This window comes from Merops nubicus, unplaced genomic scaffold, assembly GCF_000691845.1.
Source record: "Merops nubicus isolate BGI_N331 unplaced genomic scaffold, ASM69184v1 scaffold2460, whole genome shotgun sequence".
Taxonomy (NCBI): Eukaryota; Metazoa; Chordata; class Aves; order Coraciiformes; family Meropidae; genus Merops; species Merops nubicus.
In genome coordinates this window covers 38,960-55,388 of record NW_008580699.1, presented here as the reverse complement: position 1 = coordinate 55,388, position 16,429 = coordinate 38,960, and positions in this window count along the sequence as shown.

The window sequence follows — 16,429 nt, the reverse complement described above, 5'->3', positions numbered from 1 at the left end:
GGAAATAGATTGCTACTGTAAGGCTGACCAAACACTGCCACTGGTTGCCCAGGGCAGTAGTGGAGTCTACATCTAGGGAGACATTCAGAACTGGACTGGACACAGTCCTAGGTGACTTGGTCTAAGTGACACTGCTTGAGAAAGGGCGTTGGACCAGATGGTCTCAAGAGGTACCTGCCATCTTCAGCAACTTTGCCTTACTGTTCTCTTATAGGAGATAAGGAGGGGAACATCAGGTGGAAATCAGTTTTCAGCACCATTGTGTCTAGTCCTCCGCTCTCCGAGGTAGGTTAATGAACTTCTGTAGCTCCACCCTCTCTCCCACAGCAAGAATCTCAGTGGTATAATGGTCAGGAAACTTGACCTAATTTACTGCCTAAATTTATTTTAAGTCAACAGAGGGAAAGGCTGTGAGGTTGTGATCCTTGGAGCCTACACTTCTTTTTAACACGACCTTCCACTTTGCACTATGAGATCCTCCTTTTTTAAGTTTTTCTTTTGCAAAAAAACCAGTAATTGGAATCTGTATGGTGGGATCTAACACTTTTAACTCACTGGACCAGGGCTGCCTTTCACTTCATTTTCCCTTCACCAAATCTTAGCTTTTTCCCCTTTATCAAAATCCGTATTACCACAGATTGGTGGTACAAAAATCTAGGCCCACATTTATTCTACATTATCCAGCACTCTCGACTGCTGAAGGCAATGCAACTATGTCCAGAGGATGTGTGTGCCTGTGTTCAAGCACTGCTATTTAGAAGACACCAGCTCACACTGCTCCATGAAAGAATAAGAAATTCTAACCAAATTCAGAATGACCCTGCAGGTGAATAGCACTAAACCAAACAGCAAAACAAGTAAAGAGTCTACTTTTATAGCTGCATTTCTTCAGACAGCTTTTTAAGAGATCCCAGAGGCAAAGCAACTGAATAATATATATGGATCCAGAGACCAATAATAAATATCTGTTGATAAAGCACCATTGCAAAACAAGAACAAGAATTTAAAACTTATTTCAAAATATCAAGCAGTTAAAAGCCCCAAGTAAAATCTAAAAAAAAAATTATAATTAATAATTTAAGAAATCCTTATTGTTAAAGTCATAGGAAAAATGGAATAATTCTTGCTTTTCAACAATCTTCTTTATAAGGTATTAATTCTGAGACACACTATATCCAAAAAGAAATACGTCAAATATTTGCACCGTTTCCTGAATGTTTTACATACCAAGCCAGCCACTACTTTCAGATGAAGATCACAATGTATTTTACACACTGTGTCTTCTGATACTCATTCATCTGGACCCTGTAAAGAATTTCATTCTGAATTTGATATTATCATAAATATTGTCATGTAGCTACAAACTGTAAAAACAAAACACCCCCTGACAAACAAAAGAAGCTATGGCATGTGTATTTTAATGTCACAGAGCTGCTTGTGATGTAAAATCTATTGCAAGCCATAGAAACTAATGCTAATGAATGTAACCAGTAACAAAAAAAAAAAAAGTATTTTATTAGAAGGACTTGAAAAAAATTATAATGTGCATTGGTCATCTTGAGTAAATAGAGTCAGCAAATAAAAGCAGTACAGCATTTACAGAGCAGGTGATAGGCAGGATGCAGCCAGAAGCATTTACACTCAGGAATGAGGTTAAAATAGTGAAGAAATGTAGAAATTGGTTTCAGTTTGCTGTATGTGTTTTTCCCTGAGCTCAGACGTATCATGTAATGGTAAATATCTAATGAAAAAACCTGTTATGATGTATTTATCTCTAACACTGCTGTTGGAATCCATTCAGAGACAACTCTATCTGCAGCAGCCAGATCCATCCTTTCATTACTTCTTGCTAGGAGAGCACAGCGAGTCACTGCAAAGTTGATATTCCTTTTCCTCCTAATAAACCACCAACTGACATACTGTAATATCCAGAAATACCACCTGAGGAAAGGGACAGCTGCAGGAAAGACCTGCTTGGTACTTTTGATGCCTTTTGAATTTTTTTTTTGAATTTGCTTTTTGAACAGGCCAGAGTTTCTGTATTCAAAACAGTGTTATGGAGGTTGCTTTCAGTTTTAGAAAAACCTCCTTTTGTAATATTAGCTTAAGACATTACAGCTTGGCAGCATGAAAAAATAGAGCTAGTGGCAAAGGTTTCAGTGAAACAGATTTTAATGGAAAAAATGGAGTAAGTTCACTGAAGCTGAAACACACGGTGGGAACATGACCAGTTCTCATGGGATTTTTCTAAGAAAAAAGAGCCTTGGAATCCCAGTGTGGAACTTTGAGGATCAAGGAGAGCCAACAACTCACAGGTGGTCACAGTGCTTGCTGGAGATGCGAGACCTGGCTTCAAAGCTCTTTGTCAGATAGTTGCTCACACTCTATATAACAGAGTTGGGCCACGCTGGGGGCACTCCCTTTCACTGCAGCCATCCCACTTTGCATAAAGAAACATTAAGTGCCACGGAAGAGCTCCCATAGCTGCAAAGAGGAGCCCAGGAGAGGTGTACCCTGGAAGTGCCTTCATGAGGCAGCTGAGAGATGGCACAGAGCTGGATATGTGCCCCAAGCCCAGGGGTGTTGCTGGTCTGCGTGTTTGTGCTAGTGCACAAGCACACCCACACTCTCTTTGCAAGATGGAAAACTTTTAAAGTTGTTTCCCCCTGCATCCAAAAGGAACATTTTTGATTACTTGAAAAGTTTCCCAGAACAGAAAATATATTTGCTACCCAGCTCACAATATTAACTTTTTTTTTTCCCCCAACAGCTTATACAATCCTTGCAGAAAATGATTATTTGTACAGGCAGTTCCTACTCCTATGACTCAATGCAATCTGTGGCACTACATTCCTAAGGACAGTTTTTGTGAGCTATGGCCAGAGGAATGGGGCCCAATGTGTACATTTTGTATGTACAGCCAGAACCTTGCAAAAAGCACGTTTTGCAAATAAAAATAATCCAATATCATTACCCAAAGTGGGTAATTTTTGATAAAGTTAATAAAAACTCACTCCTCGCTCCTACTTCACCATTAAATATTCTTTACTTTGTAAAGAACTAACCTGAATTTCTTTAAAGCTTGTTCTGACCACCCTTGCCCAAAAAAAGAATTTAAACAGCAGTTCCTCATTGCTGCTATTACATCAGAAAATATATACTCTGACACTTTTCATACAGCCAGCAGACAGAAATACTGGAAAAATCTCTTTGCAAGGAGCAATCTTGTGTTGGCAGGCAAATTGACAAGATGACCTAATAGGTCTTTTCCATCTCTAATTTCCCTTAGTCTACTACTCCTGTGGGGAAAAATAACTTGTCAGCAAACTTATTATAGAAGAAAGTATCACAGCAAAAATAGTTACAGAAAATAGTCCACTAATTCCTTGATGTAAGATAGGAATATATTTATTCTTGTGACAGTTGTTTATTCCTGAGAAAAACATGTTCCCAGATTTTGTACCACAGTCAAAAATCTCAAGTAGCAGTAGAAACCAAATAAGAAAGTTACTAAGCAATTTCTAAATACATGGGAAGTTAAAAGAGATTCAAATCAAGCCTCTGTTTATTTACCTGCACAGTACAAATGTTATGCCTTCTTGAAAAGTGAGTATATTTTGTAGAAACATGGAATGTAAAGAAGAAATAATACCCTTTTTTTTGCAATTCTTATAGGTACCATCTTATTTTTATAGGTTAGGGTCAGCCTAATGCTATCACCAATAATTCTGCCTTTTCCTCAACACAGACAAATTTCAAAAGGCATAACAACCAAACAGTAGGAGGTATCTAAAAAGATCTCTTTGTTTCAGACAAACATTTAATTGGGAACCTGCATTTAGCAATGCAAAAGGCCCACAAAAAGGCTTCCAAAGCTGGGTCCTGCCACTAACACTGCTCTCACCAACACTTACCCCTTCAGTATTTTGTTTATTTCCTGACATGAGAACAGTGAAGACAAGAAAAAGAAATACACATCTAAGAATCTACTAAGCACATTTCATTTATTAAACAAAGGAATTAGGCAAGGCAGAGGAGTTCTGATTATTAGCAATGTACATCTTACATCTTGTCTGCTCTAACAAAATTTTTGCAGAAAAAAATAATCTTACCTACTTGCATTCTATCAGTGAAAAATATTTTTTTCTTAACAGCTTAATTCCCATAAAACACTATGAACTATTAAGTTTTTTTTATTATTAGGCTCAAAATAGTGCCGTGGTTCTCACGTACTTCATTCTCAAATTACCAGGTACAACTGGCTGAAATAGCAGATGTCTTAAAAAAGCTGTCCATTTACCTTATTGGAATAAATTAGAACTGTGACGTATTTAGAGTATAAAAAGAAATTTTTTAAAAGATAATGATGAAAAAAATTGGCATTGATTTTGGCAGCACACTACTACACTGAGGAATAGTGGCACAAAATTCTCCACTAGCGAGAGAGAAGGATAATGAGCTGGAATCCTGAGATATTGTAGTGTGAAACTCACTCACTGCCTTCTCCTTATGTTTTAGGAAAACATGGATAGAGATCTATACCCAAATCTGGAACCACATCTGATTTATACAGCACTGGATTATATCTAACACTGCCCACAATGACAACAATTCTTCGACAAGATTGCTTGTGAAAAAAAATTCCTTTAGGCTGAAAGGTGACTTCAGGGGAGCACGTGTTGACCATTCCTATCATTTTTCCAACATGCTATCCTGCCACAGTCTCACCTTCCTCATTTTTTTCCATCCCACTCTCCTGTCTCCACGAGATCTGAATCTTTTTTTTTTTGTATGCCAGCAAAAGCAATGGTGTCTGTCTCAGTCCATCTTGATTATGGCCTTCATTATGTATTGCAATCTATCTCTAACTGAATTCTATTCTCTAACAGAAAATGAGCCCTGATTTCCTATAATGCAGCTATTGGCATGTGCATTCTATCTCATCTTGTGGTGGCGTGAAATCCTGTCATGTCAAGAGTGGTCTGAGAAGTGAATATTCTTCCTGCAGTAGTTTTGTTTTGGTTGGTTGGGTTTGGGGGATGGGGAAAGTTATTTTGTTTGCTTTTTGTCATTGTAAAGTTCACATCTATATTCTACCCAATTGAATACAGGCAAAATACATTCAGAAGATAAGGAAATATGGCACTGTCTGCTAATATGATTCATTTCCCATAAATGGTTATTAGAGAGCCATATTTCATGACTATAAGATCCTATCTGTGTTTATCCCATTACTAGGGGATTACCATAGCAGTATATCAAAGATAAAATAATCATGAGCAACTTGTCTTAGTTAACAGGAATCTATCATAGAAACTGTAATATATTCTACTCAGTACCTGACAGGTAAACTTATTTTCAGCTGGGTGTGATTACAAAGAATAACACGTCAAATTAAAATTGTGGTCACAGGAATATATGAGCATTTACAGTCAGAATCTCCAACATAACTCAAAACTGTGAGATGACATGAGAAGGACTCTCTGTAGCTACCTCAATGAAGTTCATGTGCATGTTTGCAGCAGTATTGTGTGATGTATACTGTATTTTGTAAGATTTCAGCAGAGTCATTATGTGTGGGATGTTAAACTACCAGCCAGTTTGTTCTGCAAAAAAATCCCTTTTGTTTTTACACATGCAGTAATTACTGTGAAAGTATATCCCTTTGAAAAGGTAATCATCATGAGTATCATACTATTATTTTTGGCATTTTATTTTTGTTTTAAAGTAAATTATAAAGCATACATTCCACATTTTTTCCTGCCTAAATCAGCCATGTCTCTTGCACTTACGTAGGATTCAAAACTATTAACTAAGGGAGGGTGGAAGAGAGGGAAAGAAAGGGATGGCTGGTTTTAAACACAAAGCCTAAGGTTCCATCACAATTTTTCTTCTTTTTTTTTTTTTTTTTTTTTTTAACTTGAAATATTAAAATATTATATCTATCTACGGATGCTAATACAAATTGACATATTGTTTCAGAAAAGAAGACAAGTGCAATCTTCAGCCCAGACTCAGAAGTGAATTAACTTTAAACTATACTTCTGGAAACACTTTGTGTGGCTGGAAACACACCAGGCCTGCATCTGTGGGGAGTGGCCACCCCATGCAGGTCTGCAAGTGCACCTATTGCTCCTAAAGGCAACAACAGGATGGCAATTACAGATCTTGTTCGTGTCTTCAAAACAGCACATTTAAAGAAGTAAAGGCCTGGTTAGAGAGTAGGAGAACAAGAGTTTTCTTGATCTGCAGATTCCCCTCAGCAGTCAGTGGAAAATCTCCTTAAGTTAAAGAGTTAAGTTCCTTAATGTGGATTGAATATCTATGATCTCATGTCCCCACAGGGGAAAAAGCAAAAAAACAACTCCACAGACAAACAAAGCTACCCCAAACAATTCAGCATGAGATGAGAAAACGGAGAAAACAGGTAATCTTTCCTCTGCCAAACATGGAAAAAGCCAAACCCTAACTCAGGGAGCGATATGCCTCATCACGGTGTGGCTGGTTTCCTTACATTGCCTTCAATACTAGCCCAATAGACAAAACCTTGTACAACAAGCAAAAACCAATTCATGTATTTAAAGCGATAAGAGATGGAGTCCAGAAATTTCTGGGAGCTGCTAACGAAGCACATTCCTGATGCGTGTAATAGGATTTTTGCAATTTACAGTGCTTTGGCTTCACCACCTGTGACTTACAGACCTTTATGCCTCTGCTGTTGGAAATTAAATATTAAACTATTGCCCACAGTCAATATCCCTATAAATATTTTTTCCCACCCTGTGAGAACCTCACAAGGAGTTAGATCAGGCTACAAAAAGACCTCACTAACTACTAATAGTAAAGGAAATATCATTAAGAATACATTTGCTGTTATGTTGGAAGTGATTTTTTAAAATTTATTTATTTTTCTCTGCCTTTCAGTGCCAAGGACTGTCTTCCAGTGATGAATCCATCTATGGGAGTCATACACCTCTGAGCAGAGATTACAGCACGTTGTATTGGGAAAGAACGTCTGCTTCACACAGGAAAAAAGCCTCCTTGCCATCCACATACATATTTTCCTTTTCTGGTTGCAAACTCCAGAGAAAAAGCTGGGGGTACTGTATCTCCCCATATCCACCAGCAGTAAATTGGTCTATGAATCAGCGATGCTCAAAGCTGAATTCACCTTTTTGTGAAGTCCACTCATTAGAGGGGACAATTTATATCAAGGGGGCCTCTGACATCACCTAGCTGCTTCAAATGCAGAAAATAAAACAAGTGGCTATTTTGCATGCTGGCAATTTCAAGATGGGACAATCTACAAAACTGTTGTGGCCGCCTGTGCATGCATGTGTTGGGAGGGGCAGGCCAATTCTTTATTTTCTTCTGTATTTTCTTCTTGAAAAACTACCTTTTGTCCATAGCCAGTATTGTTTCAGGGGAGATTTTAATATGTTAAAGATGGGCTTGCAACAAATGCTCTCGCCACTTTTTAATTATTTCCACTAGATTTCAAAGCAGTCGTGAGGCAATTTACAAGAAAACATGACTTCTGTAACTATTTGAGAAAGTTTTATCTGTTGCATCATGGACATTTGGAAATACAGCTGTATAAGCTTGTATTCTTTACTTTCCCAAGAAACAAAATAATTGGGAAGAAAATGAAAAGCTCTATCTGATGAAGTCTCACAACATAGTGTTAATAATGAGAACCAATCCAAAAAATAAAAGGGCAGAAAGCTCTAAGGTAACAACCAGGTGAAAGTCTGCACTATTTGTGGAAGAGTGACTCGTGCTGCACTGAGGTACGTAATGGTTGCATAAGAGGGGTTGATTAATATCACATTGCTGACTCAGGGCACAGAGCTCCCAGCTTATCCGAGACCCGCTGTGCAACGCTGCCTCTTCCAACAAAGGAAGGAAAGCCAAATAAAGCACGTGACTTAAGACAGAAGTGAAATGCAATAGAATGGAAAAAATCAGAAGTAAATTCTGATGAACAAAGTCAGTTATTAAGTTTATTACCACTGGAATAGGTTGCCCAGACAGGTGGTGGAGGCCCCACCCCGGGGGACATTCAAGATCAGGCTGGATGAGGCTCTGAGTAGCTTGATCTAGTTGGAGATGTCCTTGCTTATGGCAGGGGGTTGGACTAGATGACCTTTGGAGGTCCCTTCCAGCCCAGACATTCTATGATTCTAAAGAACAAAACAGAAGCAGGTGAAAGAAAAGGGACATGTGAAGTGAAGGGAGGATGCACAGTCCTGAGGAGAGCCTGCTGGGGTCACAACCTGAGCTGGGAGGCTGGAGGCTGTGATGAGCCCAGGGGGTAGGGTTTCCCCCAGCAAATGGGTAGGACACTAAGGAGAGGACCCAAACCTTCACTTCCATCCTGGGCTCTTGCCCTGCTCTTATATATTGTGGTCCCTTTAGGATTTTTTGATCCACATGCCAGCTGTTAATTCCCTGCTAGCTCCCATGCTTACTTCTCTGAGAGGTCAGATGACTTTCCCTCCCTTATTTGTTCTTGCAAACATTCCCAGCCTCTTCAGTTCTGCTTCCCCTTCCAGACTATTGGAGAGGCTACAGCCGCTTCAGAGCACATTTCTTATCTCTGACCCATTTATTTGCAATATTTGTAATCTCTATCCTCTAGATCACAGCGCATGGACTTTTTCCTAGTTCACAGGTCAGAGTCTCTTCTGCGATTGAGAAGATATGGTTTGCATAATTTGTAATGCTATTAACAAAGAAATTCAAAGTGCTAACGATGCCAATAGCTAACAGGATGACACTGTTGTATGTTGAAACAAAAGGCTTTTATTAAAACCCAAAATCTAGCTGAAAGGAAATTGGTTTGGAAAAATAAAGCTATTAAGAGGCTAGAGCAAGATCTTTTCTGAGCCAGCTGGCCTGAGGCTGGGAAGAAGGCATAGAGGGATACATAAACTGGAGTTTTAATTTATAAACACAAATATGACTACTTTAAGATATATCAAAGACAAGACCAGTATTCCACTATTCTGACAGTGTACAGTTCAAAGAGACATAAATTTTTCAAAGCTCACTTGACAGTAGCCTAATGACTGCCACTAAACTGGGGGGAGGGTGATGATGGTGTTGGGGGGAGAACCAGTAACTTCCATGGGAATAAAGCTGGACCAGTAACAGACATCACGAAAACTCTGAGGCTAGTGCAAAGCCTGCAAGTATCAGTTAAGCACTGTGTTGAAATAAAATTACACTCTACAAGGTGTCAGCTAAGGGAGGATTAACCACAACTAAAGCTGTGAAGTCAAGAGGGGAGACAGAGACAGGGGCTGAATAACTTATTTAGTAAAAAAATTAAGTCAAATAAATATAATAGTTCGGTCTGGGAATACTTTTTTTGGGTGTGGTTCATAAAACCAAAGGTTGCAGGCTTCCTTTTTGTCCAATGTTTTAACAGTCTGAGGGCACTTAAATACTTCCAAATCTTTGTTAAGTGTAAAACTTTACAAATTTCAAGCAAAAAAGTTTTGTCAATGAAATGTCCTTGAAACTGAAATTATTAGGGTGAATGGCTGTATCTTGGCAGCAGAAGATTTTAATTATAATTAAAAAATGATGTATGCTTTGTTCTGAAAGTACAAAGATATATTTGAAGCGTTTGATCAACAGATTTCAAAATATTTAGGAATTATTTAAAATATCCCTAAAACATCTGACCTGACTGACTTCAGGCATTACACAAAATCTCAAATTTAAAATCAAGAGTATCACACTTCAGAGAAATTGAAAGTGATTAAAATTTGGGAGTTTACACAATATTCAGAAAGACTACTCATAACAGCATCAAAATCTCCCGGTCTACGGTGTAAAACTTCTACATTGTTTTCACTGTTTGGTTTACATCTAAAAGATAATTTTATATTTTATGGTATGGATGAAAAAACCCAAAGCAACACTTTATTCAGTACTACTAGACGAAATTCAGTTTGGCTTACTGCTGTGAATGTTGTCTACCTGGATAAAGCCTTTGACAGAATAGCTCAGAGCATTCTCCTGGTGAAAGTGGCTGCTCATGGTTTGGATGGGTGTACGCTTTGTTGGACAAAACACTGGCTAGATGGAGGGGCCCAGGGAGTGGTGGTGGATGGAGCTCAATCAAGTCAGTGGCCAGTCACCAGTGGCGTTCCCCAGGGCTCAGTGCTGAGGCCTCCTCTGCTTAATACCTTTATCAGTGAACTAGATGTGGAGGACCAAGTGTGTACCCTCAGCAAGTTTGCAGGTGACACCATGTTGGTCAGGAGTGTTGATCTCCTTCAGGCTCAGGAGGCTTTACAGAGGGACCTGGACAAACTGGATCATTGGGCCAAGGCCAATGGTATGAGGTTTAACAAGGCCAAGTGCTGGGTCCTGCACTTGGGTTACAACAACCCCAGGCAACGCTACAGGCTTCGTAGTGTTGGGAGTGAGTACTTAGTAGAGTAGGGAGTGCCTGGAAAGCTGCCTGGCAGGAAAGGACCTAGATGTGCTGGTCAACAGCCAGCTGAATACGAGCCATCAGTGTGTCCAGGTGGGCAGGAAGGCCAACAGCATGCTAGCTTCTATCAGAAACAATTTGGCCAGCAGGACTAGGGAAGTGATAGTCCCCCTCAGTACTCGTGAAGTTGCACCTCAAACTGCCAGCTGATTTTGGCCCCTCACCACAAGAAATACATTGAGCTGCTGGAGCATGTCCAAAGAAGGGCAGTGAAGCTGGTGAAGGATCTAGAGAACAGGTCTTACAAGGAGGCTCAAGGGAGACCTTCTTTCTCTCTAACTCCCTGAAACGGGATTGTAACAAGATGAGAATTGGTCTCTTCTCCCAAGGAATAAGCAATAGTACAAGAGGACATGGCCTCAAGCTGCACCAGGGAAGGTTTAGTTTGGACATTAGGAAAAATTACTTCCCCAAAAGTGTTGTCAAGACCTGGAACAGGAGCCACCACCCCTGGCAGTATTTAAAAGATGTGTAGATGTGGTGCTTAGGGACATGGTTTTGTTGTGGACTTGGGTGTGCTGGGTTAACAGTTGGACTTGATATTAAAAGTCCTTTCCAACCTAAATGATTCTATTATTCTTTATGCCACTTCTATGGGCCAACTATGTTCCAGGTTGCTACGAGCAAATAAATTATATTTGACTAAAAAGTCTCATAATAAGTAAAAGAAATGTATTGGAATAGGATGTTGTTTTGTTTTCAAGCCAAGAAGCTAACATTTATATATTCAGAATTGTGCCTATGATAGCTGTATTAAACAATAGTATATTTTGTTCTGAGTTATGCTGTATTAAAAGGGTTTCTTAAAATATGTTTTGCCTTCTTTGATGATTGTTTTCTTGCAAAGATAATTCAAACCAGCAAAGGCCCACCCAGTCAGAGGAACAAAAGGTCTAGTTCCTTGATGAGCAGTATTTGTAAGCACTCACTACTAATATTAATTAATTTGATAATTTATCCTCTTTTTCTATTCATCAGTTGTCTCCATGTGGTTTAAATATTCATTTTCTATTCAAAACTATTCACACTGGATGAATTTCATTCCTCTGTGGAAGATCAGCATAAGGCATATGCATCACTTCAATGCTCTGAATAGGGTTCAAATAAGTCTCAAAGTGCTATATTGTCTCTCAGCTCATGAATAAATTTCACCGTTTGGCTTGATGTAGATTGTTTCTGAACTGCTTGCTGCAAGTCACTCTCTGTGCTTCAGTTAGTGTTGTGGTGTCTTAGGCAGTGGACAGGAGACTTTGTCTCCATAGGTTGGGATGTTTGTTTTAGCACTTAGTGGCGCATGCACAGCACCCCTAAACACCTGTAACTGATGTACTGCATCAGTGATTTGAGCCCAGTCTTCTGGATAAATGCAAACCACCAGCCTGTACCTGCCTGCGTTCTCCACACACCCCATGGACTGATCTCACCCACTGCACACAGAACATTCAGACGCCCTAGACAAAGGTCTGAAGTCTTTCCATGTCTGCAGGATTTCTAGGTAAAAAAAGGACACATATTCAGAGGCATCCAGGTTTAAATCTAGAGTTGTAGTGGCAGAGGCCATCATCTTCTTAGATGTACACACCAAGCACAAGAAAGTACTATTTCGTGACTGTGTTTCTTGTGTCCTATTCCACAGAGGCAAGCAAAAAAACCAAGCAGAAAACTCCAAATAAGATTATCAGTTGTTTAAAACGTGAACTGAGGGCAATTATTTCAAGTCCAGAATTGACTCTTTTGCAAACATTAAGCAAATAAACTTTTTCCTAGGTTCTCTGTACAAAGCAATCCCAAAGGGTGAAGTCAATTGCAAGTTTTAAGTAATTGTAGAAATGCGGGAGTGTTTTTCCAGCTCTGGCACTGACCAAGCATCCTTTTCCATAAAGGTGGCTTTTTTTTTGTTTCTTACAGTTCAGTATCATAATTAAACCAGAGCTGAAGCAAACAGTTTACCCTCTCTAACAAACAAACTTATCAGAAAGTTACTTTGAGGGTGGAAGATAAGATAAAAAAGGGAGCTTTCATTAAGAGCCCAGACAAAGCTTCTTCATTCATCCTCCAAAATCATTATGTAGATTGGCAAAGAATGAAAGGTAGCAGTGGGAGGAATGAAGAGACATAATTCTTATACAACAAATATGCTACAGCGATAAGTGATAGGAAGTGGTGCTGCATATACTTAAAAGTTCAGCTAAGAAAACCCTTTGCTGTGTAGAACTGACACAGGTTAGCCTCATTGCCTATTAATATTACTGGAAAGTTTTAAAAGATATGGCTCTGAGAACACTGTCAGATTAGGCATTGGAATTTAAACAAATGCAACCTACAGGAAAGACAAGGGCATTTCTGACTACCTTTGCCCTTTGCCACTGCAAGCTTCTAAAAAGTTAAAAAAAGGCCCTATGAATCAACATGGGAGCTCAGGAAAGTGGGTTTCACTTACATCTGAATTATGTATGGGCAGTTCCATGACATACAAGCACTCAGAAAACAAATAGCAGAGTGCTGCGTGCTGCATGTCCCCGAGACACATCTGGGCTATGTCCCAACGACACAGAGCAGCTACACTGCTTTCTCTGAATAAAGTGTACTCTTTGAGCCAGGAACTATGAGAAACTAGCAAGGGGATGCTATATCACGTTCCGAAAACACAGCCAGTATGTCCATGCCTAACTTCTACCTGATCCGGCATTCTTTGGGCTTTCAAAAATTTTTCCCAAGGCAGAGAGTGGGTTTGTGTGAAAAAAGAAAACACAGGAAAAAAAAAAAAAACCAACAAACCAAACCAAACCAAACCACAGTAAGTGCTGTTGTATAGCAATGATGTTCAACTTGCAGACCTTTAAGAAGTGTAATTTCCTTTTTTTTTTTTTTTTTTTGTCACCACAGTTATCTCCATCTGTTTCTAAAACACAGAAAGATTTGGTATCTTTTACATATAAGTGACTATCCTTGCTGTCAGCTTCAAAGTCTGTTCATACTTTGGTTGCTGGTTCTGAAAGTCAGGGAGTGAGACTTCCTTCCTTGGAGCACAGCTTCGAGCACTGACCAGGACTTCACTTTAGGAACCTATTTTCCCCACTGTAGCACATGACTGTTGTTGATTTATGCCACGTAGTAGGAGAAAAGACTCACACATCCTTTAAAACCCCCATCTTCCCTTGACAACACAACAAAGAACGATGCATGGCATTTCATGAGGCTAATTAAATTAGTTGACAGAGAGGAGCAGGCACAACTCCTCTGAAAGTAGTATTTACCCTCTTTGTTTACCCTGAGATTTAGATTGGCTCCCACTGCCAGCTATCAGTTGATAGTTACAGCAATTACAATGACAGCATGAATCATAATGCAAAAAACATGTTACACATTGAATGATAGATGAGCAAGTTTCAGGCCAATTCCTACTGGATCATGATTTGTAATTCACTCAACGAATCAGAATATATCCTGACTAGAACCACATGGCTTGTTCTTGAAATTGTAACTACTGAAGTGTGTGAGACATTGTCCCTATGGCCTGTGGCAAGGAGAGGCTTCAGTCAGATGGCCACCTGTCATTTTAAACATCGAATACTTCTTATTTTTATGTGGGCCTCCTGTCAGACTCCTTTCCCAGACGCATCAATGTCAGGTCTGTTCAACAGTTTCTCTAAGGGACACGAGAAGTTATAGCTTTGCCATACCATCTCTGCAGCTTGTTTTGGAATAAGGCAGTAGTTTCCTTATGCTCCACAAGCTCTACTGTCTTCATACTTGCTGCCAAGAAAATGGAATCACAAACCCAGCCAAAGGAGACAGGTTCTGTCTCAGGCAGCAAGCTTCAGACAAAACTCTTTTAATACTAGCTTACTTAAAAAACCCATTGATTTGCTTATGACCTCTGAAAAACTGTTAGGAACAGAAATGGAACTGTCAGTCTCTGGAGACCCCACAGCAAAGCAGCTCTTCCCACTTCCTCGGGCTGCTTACAGGAGCATAAGCACTCTCATGTAGCACAAGAGATGTTTCTCTTGCCTATCTGATTTAATTCCCCCTCCCCATAATTGAGTAAAAAGGAAATTTTAAAAAAGTTTGTTTCACTGCCCTGCCAGTCCCATAGATTTAGTAAAAAAATACTTTGCCTCACTGTTTTAGAGCATGCAAACTCAGTAAAAGCCATGCCAGTGGTGAAATAACAAGATGATAGCACCACTTCTCATTCCATGTTTCCCTCATTATGCACTTGAGGAGACACCAGTCATCATAACCTCTACTGTTTCTTCCCTTACGTGGTCACGCATCACAGCCAATGGCAGTGAAGAAACTTGGCTTTGGCAATTAAAGTATCGGCAGTCTTCTAGTTCCTTGCATGAAAAGCACAGTAGCTAGCATCCTGTTAGAATTGTTCAGGCCACTAAAAGTCCTGATAGTCACTTAATTTTTATATAGGGCTCTTAATTCTGACTCCTCCTTTTCCATTTCCCAGTTCAAGTGATTTTTGATTTGTCTCATTCTCAGAACAAATTGAACAAAAATGGAAAAATGGGAAACATAACAGAAATCTTTAGATGGTTCCATGCATTACACAGAAGCACTGATAATATATTCTTTCAGGAAGGGTTGTGCTACAGGATATATTTCATGCTTTAAAAAGTAACAGCCAAAAAAGGGATGGGGGGGGAGGAAATAGAGAGTGCACAGTAACTGTAAAATTATAGCCCTCTTGTTTTGGATCTGGTTGCTAATGTGCTCAAAAAGATCTGCGCTTCATCATATTTTATAGGGAGGATATACAGTATGTGCTCTATGGGGAGCCTATATGAATCCCAACATAGCTCAAAAGGACAGTTAAATAAATGATTCCACCAGTCAAGTCACTGAAAAATTTGTATTTCTGCCAGCTTGCTTCCAGCCTCTTTGCACCGATGGATTGTGGTGACAGCAATTATGTCATCCGTAAAGTTAAGAAGCTGGGAATCCTTACATCAGCTCTCAGACTTGCTTTTTTGTCCCTCCTACAGTTATCACTTGTTATTCTCAGCATTACCATATTTCTAAGAGACTATGATAACCAACACAAACACTATGAAAATAAGGTTGAGTTTAAGCTGCTCTAAATGATCACAGACTTCATTCCCAAGCACGCCTCATACAGATCATCACAGGTTGGAGGAGCATGTGTGGGTTTTAAAATTCTTCTGTGTGAGCACACGTAAACCCCCTTAAAACAATCTATCCCATTCAGCCCTTTGCTGCTAATATTTTGTACCCACCTCAGCAAAATACAGGTTGCTGCTTGCAGCTAGGGTGATTCAGCTATCGTTCTGGTGCTATAAATCTGTTGACTGTCAGGTAGTTGAGGGGACAGCTAAACAGTAAGATTTTTCTTCTGGGTTTACCAGAACATCCTGGATGAGGGATGTCAAGACATGCCATTTTCTGAATCATGGCTCTATGGTTTTTGGCTGCTTCTTGGCTGGTGGTCCCATTTCAGTGCTAACCCCTGGGAGACATTGGAAACTGTTGTTGACATTTCCTTTATTTCTCCTAATGTCTATGAAGCATATTCAAGAAGGCTACTGCTCCACAGCACAGTATCTAAACCTACTGAGAAAGGAGGAAGAAATAATCTGAAACAATGCCATGATGTCTCTCCAGCGGCAAACTTCAGGTTTGCAATAAACACCAGCATATTCCACCTTAAAAAAAATTATTGGCAAATGGCTGTCTCATTGGCAGGGCTGTTGGCAGAAGTCTGTCTCTAATAGATGGGCAATACATTCATGGACAACAGTTTATGATTCTGGCCCTGCTGTATTTTTATGGCAGCCTTAGAATGAGTCATGGCTTTCTCTATTTTTTTTTTCCCAAAAATCATTCCAAATCCACTCAAATGCTAAATTTCACACAGCTCTGGTTTTGCAAGGAGGTCTCTGAACT